The sequence below is a fragment of the Rosa rugosa genome, chromosome 2 (assembly GCF_958449725.1).
Source record: "Rosa rugosa chromosome 2, drRosRugo1.1, whole genome shotgun sequence".
In the NCBI taxonomy this organism is placed as follows: Eukaryota; Viridiplantae; Streptophyta; class Magnoliopsida; order Rosales; family Rosaceae; genus Rosa; species Rosa rugosa.
In genome coordinates, this window is record NC_084821.1 from 17,592,799 (window position 1) to 17,602,365 (window position 9,567).

Sequence of the window (9,567 nt, forward strand, 5' to 3'; positions counted from 1 at the left end):
GTATCTCCCCATTGCTTGTCAATGGTGGCCATGGAGGCCTCTAGGCTGCTTATTCTCCTTCTTTTTGCTTTGGGTAGCGATGATGTTGGGTTTTGGTGATATTTCTATTGCAGATGTGGGTATTGCAACTAGGGTTGGCGGCGTTGATTGAGTGGTATGCTCGGTGATAACCCGAGGTGGTTTTGGTCGAGATGGGGTCTCGGTTGCTCGGATTGCAGAGTGGATGAAGGAGCTCGAAGATCTGAGCGCTCCATGTGCATGGTTCTTGATCGCGATCGTGGGCAATGGGACCAGTTTGGGTGTGCCCGACTCTTGGGAGGATTTGACGGCGGCGGGCATGACGGTGGGGAAGGTTTCGGATTTGTACTCTCATGTAGAGGGTGTTGGTAGCTTGAACGCTGGCAGCAGCTTGTGCGGCAGCAGTAGTGGCAGATACGGCGACGGGGGTGGCTGTTCAAGCAGTGACATTGCCATCTGTGGCGGTGCTGATTCTAGGGCTTGGGTGTGCGACGGCTCAACTGCTAGGGCTTCAAGTGGGTTGAGTGTTTGGGCTCCAAACAAGATATTGGGCCTAATATGGGCACAATTGGGTCCTGGTTTTTTATTTTTTATTTTTATTTTAAAAGTGGGCTTTCTTATTTTTTATGAGGAGGCTTTAGTTTCTTTTCTGTCTACTTGAGTAGAAAAGATCACAAAGTAAAGAGAGACCCTGTTGGGCTCCGATCCGTTGGGGCGTTTTTTTAATTCCTCAGGGCTCTACTTTTCTTTGTTTGGGCTTAATCCTAGAAGGTGGGTGTACTAGGAGATTACTAGTTTGGTTTGCTCTTTTAATTAGGGTTGGCTTTGTAGTAGTTTTTACGGAACGGTTCTTTCTGTACCCCCATAAGGGGGATCGTTTTTGTACTGCTTGCTGAGCTGCATAATAGATGACCTCTTCTATTCAAAAATAGAATACATAATCAGAAAATGAAATCTAGCCAAGATTATATTAAGGAATATCTGCCAACATAGAATAAAGTCGATCGAGTCATATGCATGCATCATTTAACTTAATGAAATCAATAATTAATAATGAGATACTAGTCACTGTCGAGTTAGGGAACTCATGATTTATTATATCATGTGAGAGTGCTTGAAGAATCTAATCAGGCAATATTTGTTGGCTTTTCGTGCTCTTGAAAATGTCATTTTGATTCTTCTGAAGGTACAAATAATTATATTATGTATCATCTTATCTTATTACTGATGATTGGTTCTATGATATAAGATTGATGACTATTGACAAATCCAAACGACCCAACGAGGCATAACAAATCAGCCAACATTGTCACATAGATAAGTTGATTAGATTTGCACGAAAAACAAAAAAAAGCTTAGATTTTAATGTGTAAATTATGAAATATCGAAAGTCGTTAGAGCAACTCCAACAGCTTCCCTATAATTTCTATATTATAAGAAGGATTAAATTTTGTTTAGTCCCTGTACTATGACTCTGTCATCGTTTCAGTCCCTGACATTCTAATTTAATCTAAAAAGTCCCTGTGGTCACAATTTCCATCTAATAGGTCCTTGCCGTCCAATTATTCCGTTAACAGGCTGACGTGGCACAACCTTAATTGAGTGCCACGTCAGCAATTTAACGGCCCAACTTGACGGAATCTTAACGGCGAGGACCTATTAGACTGAAATTATGACCTCAGGGACTTTTCAGATTAAATGAGAATGTCAGGGACTGAAACAAAAAAATGGTCAGAGTACAGGGACTAAACATAATTTAATCCTTATAAGAAAGTAAATATCAAAGGTTTAGCCTCTTTTTCTTCTCCAACTCCAACATATTCTCTATTTTACAGCAATCTTTAAAATCTCCATAAGAACATCTTTAGCAATGGCTAGCCATTTTTTAGTCATTTTAGCTAAAATAGCTAAAAAGTCATTTTAGCTAATGTCAGGACCCACCCCGGAATTACCCTCCTAACTCCAAGATGGACCTACGGGGCCCACTTTTCGGGAAAATTCGACAGAACTTCCCCTAAAAGTGGACAACCCTAAACCTGCTGATAACACTTCTAAGTAAAATAAATTTCAATGCTTGAAGCCACCCTGCTTCCTAGCAACAATTTGCAAATTTTCAAGTATAAACACCGTACTACTCAAACATAACCACATATATAAATTACTACCCAGCAAATCAATCTTTCAACTTCCTCCAATATTATACAACTCCCAAACACTCATAATTATACAAATGTATAAATCCAACCTTTTACGGTACTCAGAGCAATCTATAGAACACACTCGAAATATGATACATAAGGTAGGTTAATAAATAACCTACTGAGGATAGATAACAAAGGTGGTACTAGTCTCCACTCCTAAGCCGGTCAGCAACGCTGCAATCTGGGCAATTGAAACCAAAGGGCCCAGGGGAAAGTACATAAAAACGTTAGCGTGAGTGGACAAAATAAATAAGCATAACGGAAGAAAAGTTTATACTTTCCCACAAATTTAAATTTATAAAATTTCGATGCATGCAACGTTTATAAAACATATTTCTTTAAACTCAAAAACTCGTGAAAAACATACCAGCCCCGCTAGTCAAATAACGATAAAATATGGGGAAGAAATTTCACCATACGAAAGAAGGGAGCCTCCCAGGCTTGGGTCGGAGTGTCCCACACTCTGGAGCATCCCATGCTCTGCTCTTACTCACCCACAAACACACAGTAAGAAGGGAGGAGTACTAATAGGCTAGCTAGCAATAAAATATAGAGACCCAGGTATGGTGGGTAAAAACCATACGAAAACTGAAAACCAATAAGGCTTCCCCAACACCTCACAAGAAAATACATATGCCAATGACGTGACCCCGCACGCCAAAAATATTCTCGAAATCATAAATAAATAAGCGAGGAATAATATATAATATAATTCCCTCGAGAAATCCCATTTCCAATAATATTCCTTAAAATCTTAAAATCGACGAATAAAATTATAATCTTAAATTCCGGAAATACTTCGGAAAATAATTCGTCGAAATCACATAAATCATAATCTCCATAATCGAAATCATATTCCCGAATTCAAATCATAAATACAATTCCAAATATAGCCATTTATATACAAAACCAAATTTAAATGCTCGATAAATAAAACGATAATTAAACAAATCAGTAATTTCGAAGTAAATGCATGCATCATTATTTAAAAACAAAAGTCCACTCACAGTGTACGGCTAAGCCTGCCGTCGATCCGAACCCTCCTCGAGGGAATCCTCCTCAGGTCCTGTACAATATAACGTTCGTAAACCCATAATTACTGGATGGAAAACTATATTACGATAAATAAAACCAAATCCTAACATTATCTTTATTTGCCTAAAACCTCCCAATCTTCTTCACTAATGTCATTCCCTTAATGTATGGGCTTTAGGGCAGAATCAAGGAAATCCGATGGATGGATTCCTTGTAATTCAATTAACAATTTCCACCCTTGAACAAACATCAAAATCCATACACACTCTTCTCCAATTCGATCCCAAAACTGCAATTATGAAACTAAATGTATTATTGACTATTTAGCTCAACAACAGAAGTTAAAGACCGGCCAAACACCGTCTCACGCGCCACCAACAGTGGAGGCACGTGGCACCCACGCGCCGGTACCAACCTCCACCACCGGCTACCAAATTCCATGTATAGCAACAACTCAACCCACTGATTAATTTTCTCAACTACAACACATCCAAATTTTACCTGGAAATGGTCGAATCTGGTCGGTGAAGATAACCCAGAAATTCAAGAACCCTAGCTTGTCGATTCGGCCTCTACACAGCAAATTGGAAAGCAAGACCTTAGGGGAAATGATCTCCGTCGAAAATCGAGCCTTCGACGCCGGATTGGTGACCGGAGATGGCCGGAATCGCCGGAAATCGGCAAAAATCGCGAACTGCTACAGTAACCTTCCCAGCTCAAAATCGAGCTCCTCCGGCCAAATCTCCACAAAATACCACCACAGATGCGACAAGGGGGAGGAGACGAGCTTGGGGATAGCCGGATTCCGTCTTGGGTCGGTCGGAGGGGGAAGAAATCGAAGGAAGAAAATCGGGGCCGAAGGGGAGGAAGAGTCGGGGAAGAAGAAGAAGAGAGTTACCGGCTAGCTAGGTAGAATTTCCGAAAAATGGAAATTTACCAACAGTAACTTCCATATATATATTAATTACCATGAACAGTAACTTCTACATTTTTGGCCATAACTCTCACATACTAAGTCCGATTTTTACGCACCACATATGCACGCGCTCGGTTTAAAGTCCTCTACAACTTTCATGAAGGAAATTTTCTCATAAACGACCCCAAAAAAAAGTCAACCTTTTAGGGCCACTAAAATATCGATAAAAAGTAAAAATTGAAAGTATTCGACAATTACCGTCCAAATAGTGAGTAAATCGTTAATTCTAAGTTCGGGACGTAACAGCTAAAGTAGCTAAAAAGTCATTTTAGCTAGCCACTTTAGAAATACGTCTGCATCAGTGCTATCTATTTTAGATAGTTTTGAATTTATATCATTTTTTATATGAAGATTAAATAGTTTAAATATATTTATAAATTACATAAAATAACTTAAAATGAATGTTTTAAATTATAGAGAGCCTCATCTCGCTCTCTATATTTAGGAGGGAGATAGCTAAAAATTATAATGAAGAGTCACTTAGGAGTCTGGTGCAGCTGCTAAAATAGATAAAAAACTAAACTAGCTCTCAAAAATAGCTAAGGAGCCAAAATAGAGAGTCTGTTAAATATGCTCTAAGTATTTCCTTAAAATTTTAGAGATTGCTGTAAATTTAGAGAATTTGGTTTTCTCTTTCCTCACTATTCCTAAAATGGGGATAATTATAAGGAATCTGTTAGAGCAAAAGAGACTCATTTTTCCCTAAAATAGAGAAAAATCAAAATATGGGGAAGTTGTTGGAGTTGCTCTTAATTAAATTTATTATGCATAGCAAGCCCAAATCTAAAGTGGTTCATGATCGTCCTAATATCAAAGAATGGAAGAAGGCGAAGAAATTGGAGAGGGATGAAGCAAGGTAGTCTCTTATACATGAAGGAGATGTTGTAGATTTTTAATAAATTTTTATGTTTGATTTTTTTCGAAATTTTGTATATGTTTCTAGCTTGCTTCATGACTTAAAGCTAGTGGTGGATTGCTCTATAATTACGGGGATTTTTATTATTATTTTATAATACCATTAAAGAATGATTGACGTTACTCTAAAACCAATTTTATGTGTAACAACTTCATGAGTTCATGCTATGGCTTATATTTAAATTATTTATCACTAATACGTAGTAAGTTGAAGATTGTTGTTTGATTGATGACATGCTAGTATTTCCTCATCAACTCATATATGCCAATTAGTTAAGAAGTGTCAACGAACACGGTTTGGGTATTAATCAATTGTTAACTTCATATAGGTTGGATATCTACACAAATAAGAAGATTGCTAGAGTCATATATAGATACGAGGGTCACATCAATTAGACAATATGACTACAGTCATCTGCAATTAAATCTGGTTTTGAAAACTTTGTCAGCAAATACAGAAGTGTCAATTTGAAGAGGAATAAAATGAGCAAGTTGATATGTAAACAAAACGCGTTCTTTAAAATAAGATATCAGATCTAAATCATATTCTTTTGGTCAATTTATAGAAGAAGAAAAGAAATCCTTCAAGCTAGTTCAAAGAGGTCATGTTGGGCTTCTACATGACTCCGCCCCACGGTTATAACAACTTTATTTACCTTTTACTCATGAAAAAAAAGGAAAAGAGATTATTGAGGAAGGATTAAGGGGTTCACTGATTATTAATTTTCTCATTCATTAGGCTGGATAATACCAGTAAATTAATATAAGATTAATTCAACCATTTCTCCATCAGCTACTTGTTTTGTATCATTTTATAACAGATGAATTTTTTTTTTCTACAAAGCCATCTGAAAGAATCATCACTTAGCTCGTATTTTTCTTAAGTGACCTTCTCACTGTGAAAAAAAAAATAAAAATAAAAATAAAAATAAAAATAAAAAATAAAAATTTAGCAGTCCTCTCACCGTCTGCAAAGATGCTAAAGGCCCAAAGCTAAATCCAAACTTTTATTACCATGTGGACCAAAGCAACCAACCCCAAATTTCAAGTTTCCCAACACCCAAGTAGAGGAGTAAGAGGACCCAGTAGGCCCAATTTGGCAAAACCAACAACCATTTCTGGCTCAATGATAGATTGCTGTACGTCAAGGGACCCAAACACGGTCACACTGCACTTATCATCCAGCTATATGGGACTTGCAGATCCATAGAGCACCGACTATTTATATATACCTCCATTGTCAACCCCAATGTATTTATTGAAGAAATTAGATGAACCTACTTAATTGATAGTGCCAGCATGTAGAATGCTTGCAAGTACGCCTTAACACTAGGATCTTTTGGGGTCTTCAAGTACGTCATGCTGCATGCCCTCAGAACGAACGAGTACTAGTTTGTATGTTGCATAAAAACAAAGCAATACATACGTGTATGTATCGTGAAATTTTTTTATATATTAATAAGTTTTTATTATACCAAAAAATGAAACACCTAAGTAGGTCATTTTTTGCTTAATCTTTTTAAATTTCATTTATATTAATTCATTTGTGAATTCGTGTTGATACTATATATGTGTTTGAAACAAGGAGTTGAAGTGGAATACCCTTTTCCTTATATTTCTTCCCGGGTACGTGAGAAAATAGTGGGATTAGAAAGAGGAGAAAGAGATTTCGTACACTTCAAAATTCTAGGTCAATTCAAACTAAATTCCAATTATGTTCAAAAACTTTGAAAGACATATATGTCTTGACTTTCGATCTGCAATTGGTATTGGCATGGGTTCTTATTTAGTGGAATAGTACATGATATAAATGTACCAATGACTTAATGTTGTTGAGTATACATAACTTTTTACTTGTGACATTCATCATACTGTACAGAGGGATGAGTAGGTGCTAGAAAACTAAATGGAGTAGTAATTCACTACAACAAAAAACCTCATTTGCGAGGAACAAATTCCTCGCTAAAAACAGACATTTCGTCGCGGAAGTACTTCTGCGAGGAAATTCTTTTCGTCTTCAATTTGTCGGAGAATGCTCGTCAAGAAAAGCTTCAGCGACGAAAAAACAATGTCCTCGTCAAACCCTTTTCGTGATGAAATTTATTTGTCTCGCTGTTATTCTATAGCGACAATTTCTTTCCTCACTCAAACCCATACTTTTTTCTCGTTAAAAAAGTTCAACGATTAGAAAATAGTCGTTAAATATATTTTCCGACATACTAGATTTCGTCGCGAAATTAATTATTTCCTCGCCAATGATAACCAAAATTAAAAAAATGTAAATAAATAAAATATTTAAACTACTTTTTCTGCGACGAATTTTCGTCGTTATAAGCTTTGGGTGAGGAAGCTTTTTCTCGTTGTAAACTGTTTTCAGCGAAGATATTTTGTTTCATTGTACCATGTATTCTTTCAGCGAGAAAAAGTTTTCTCGTTAAAGATACTTAACAACGAGGAATATGTTTTCCATCGGCGTTGGAACTGTAGTTTCTGGGACGAAAATATTTTCGTCGTTATAAATAGCTTTGGGCGACCAAGTTTTTCTTCGCTATAAACTGTTTTCAGCGAGGAAATTTTGTTTCATCGTAAAATGTATATTTTCAATGAGAAAAGGTTTTCTCAATAAAGATACTCAACAATGAGGAATGTGTTTTTCGTCAGTGTAGGGACTACGGTTTTTGGGAGAAAAATATTTTCGTCGTTATAAATAGTTTTGGGCGAGGAAGTTTTTCCTCTCTATAAACTTATTTCAGCGAGAAAATTTTGTTTCATCGTAAAATGTATATTTTCAATGAGAAAAAGTTTTCTCGATAAAGGTACTCAACGAGGAATGTGTTTTCCGTCAATGTAGAATCTACAGTCTATAGTGAGAAAATTTATTTTCGTCGTTATTGATTTTAATCTATAGCGAGGAAATTTATTTTTGTTGCAGTTGTCGTCTTATTACGATACGACCTGTCAGCGATACATATTATTTTATTCAATAAAGAGGATTCTTATTCAAAAATAGTTAAACAATAAACAAAATAATAATTCATAATGTTGTCTACCATAACTACTAATTGGAATAGTCTAAAGTCAATACTGAACTAAAAATGATCCAAAAATCAATGAACTTGTTTAACTAATACTAAATCCTAGATATGCATAACTAACTTGATGCTTGTTGGTTCATAAAGGTTGCCATGAACTGCTCAAACTTTTTGCCTTGCTCCTGCAATTCTTGGATCAGCACGTTTTGTGCATCAATCTTTTCTTGTTGAGCCTTTATAGTATCTTGGGTCTCTCCAAGTTTATCTTCTAACTCTTTATTCTTCTCAGACATTTCATCTAGTGACGATCGAGAAGTGCTAGATGGTGGAGGCCTAGGACCAAAACCACAATCCTTGACATAGCCTGATTTTACTCCAAGAACCTTTGCACATATTTCATCATCATTCATAGTTCGAGTCTCATCAGGAAGGGTTGTCTCAGTTCGCATCTTAACCATTTGATCCTGCAAATAAAACAAAATACATTTAAGTGTGTATGTTTAGTTCCTAGTAAATCAAAATAATCTCCTGTAATCTATAGGTATATTCATCATCTTAATCTATGTAATTGTTTTTTATATAAATACATATCTACGTATGAATATGCATATATAGTTATACATCTATAATTCAAGTTATATTATATACATCAATAGGTCACTTACCCATAATTCTTTCGCTCCAAAGTCCCAACCTTTTTTAATGCTTTTGTACTCCATTTCAAAGCGTTCAATTGCACTTAGCATCTCCCCTGATTGTGCAGCCTATTGCATCAAACAAACAAAAAATGTTGTTAAGACATGTATAATAGATACAATATATTAATTAATAAAATTATATAGATAACTTACAATCTGTTCTTGATGCGACATAAAAGACTTCGACCCTGCTTTATGGTGATATTTCAAACGTGACCTATTAATAGAATTTTTATCTGAAACAGTCTGGAAAGTATAACATATCAAATGATTATTTTGGAATTGTAATTTTATGATCTTATCATTAAAAAGCAAACTGAAATGTAGAAATTATTAACAAAATTAGTGTATTATTAACAATGCAACACAATGAGTACCTATAGTAGATCCTTGGATATCGACTGATGTCCTAGCATCATTCAACCCTTCAGTTGTAGCATTTATTGATGGTTGGTTAGTAGTTTGTGCCAGTGCATTCATTGAGTCACCTGTTATAATCAATGTAATTTTAACTTATGATTTTTTTTTTTTTTTGGGAATCAAGTCATAGGTTGAAATAACTTAAAATTGCAGTAGTTGTTTTAGACCCATAAAGAATATATATAACCTAATTCAAAATGGTCAGAGTCTAAATTTTGGACCCATAAAGAATATATATAACCTAATTCAAAATAACTTAAAATTGCAGTAGT

The 9,567-nt window shown here is 35.6% G+C and overlaps 1 long non-coding RNA gene across 1 annotated transcript; it reads right to left on the reverse strand.

The window, feature by feature from the left end:
* Window positions 1–8,197: 8,197 nt before the first annotated feature.
* LOC133728975 (uncharacterized) lies at window positions 8,198–9,340 on the reverse strand. Its single transcript, XR_009856160.1, has 3 exons — window positions 9,253–9,340; window positions 9,029–9,121; window positions 8,198–8,941 (listed from the first exon to the last, which is right to left on the reverse strand). It is a non-coding gene; the product is annotated as an uncharacterized LOC133728975 (long non-coding RNA).
* Window positions 9,341–9,567: the final 227 nt, after the last annotated feature.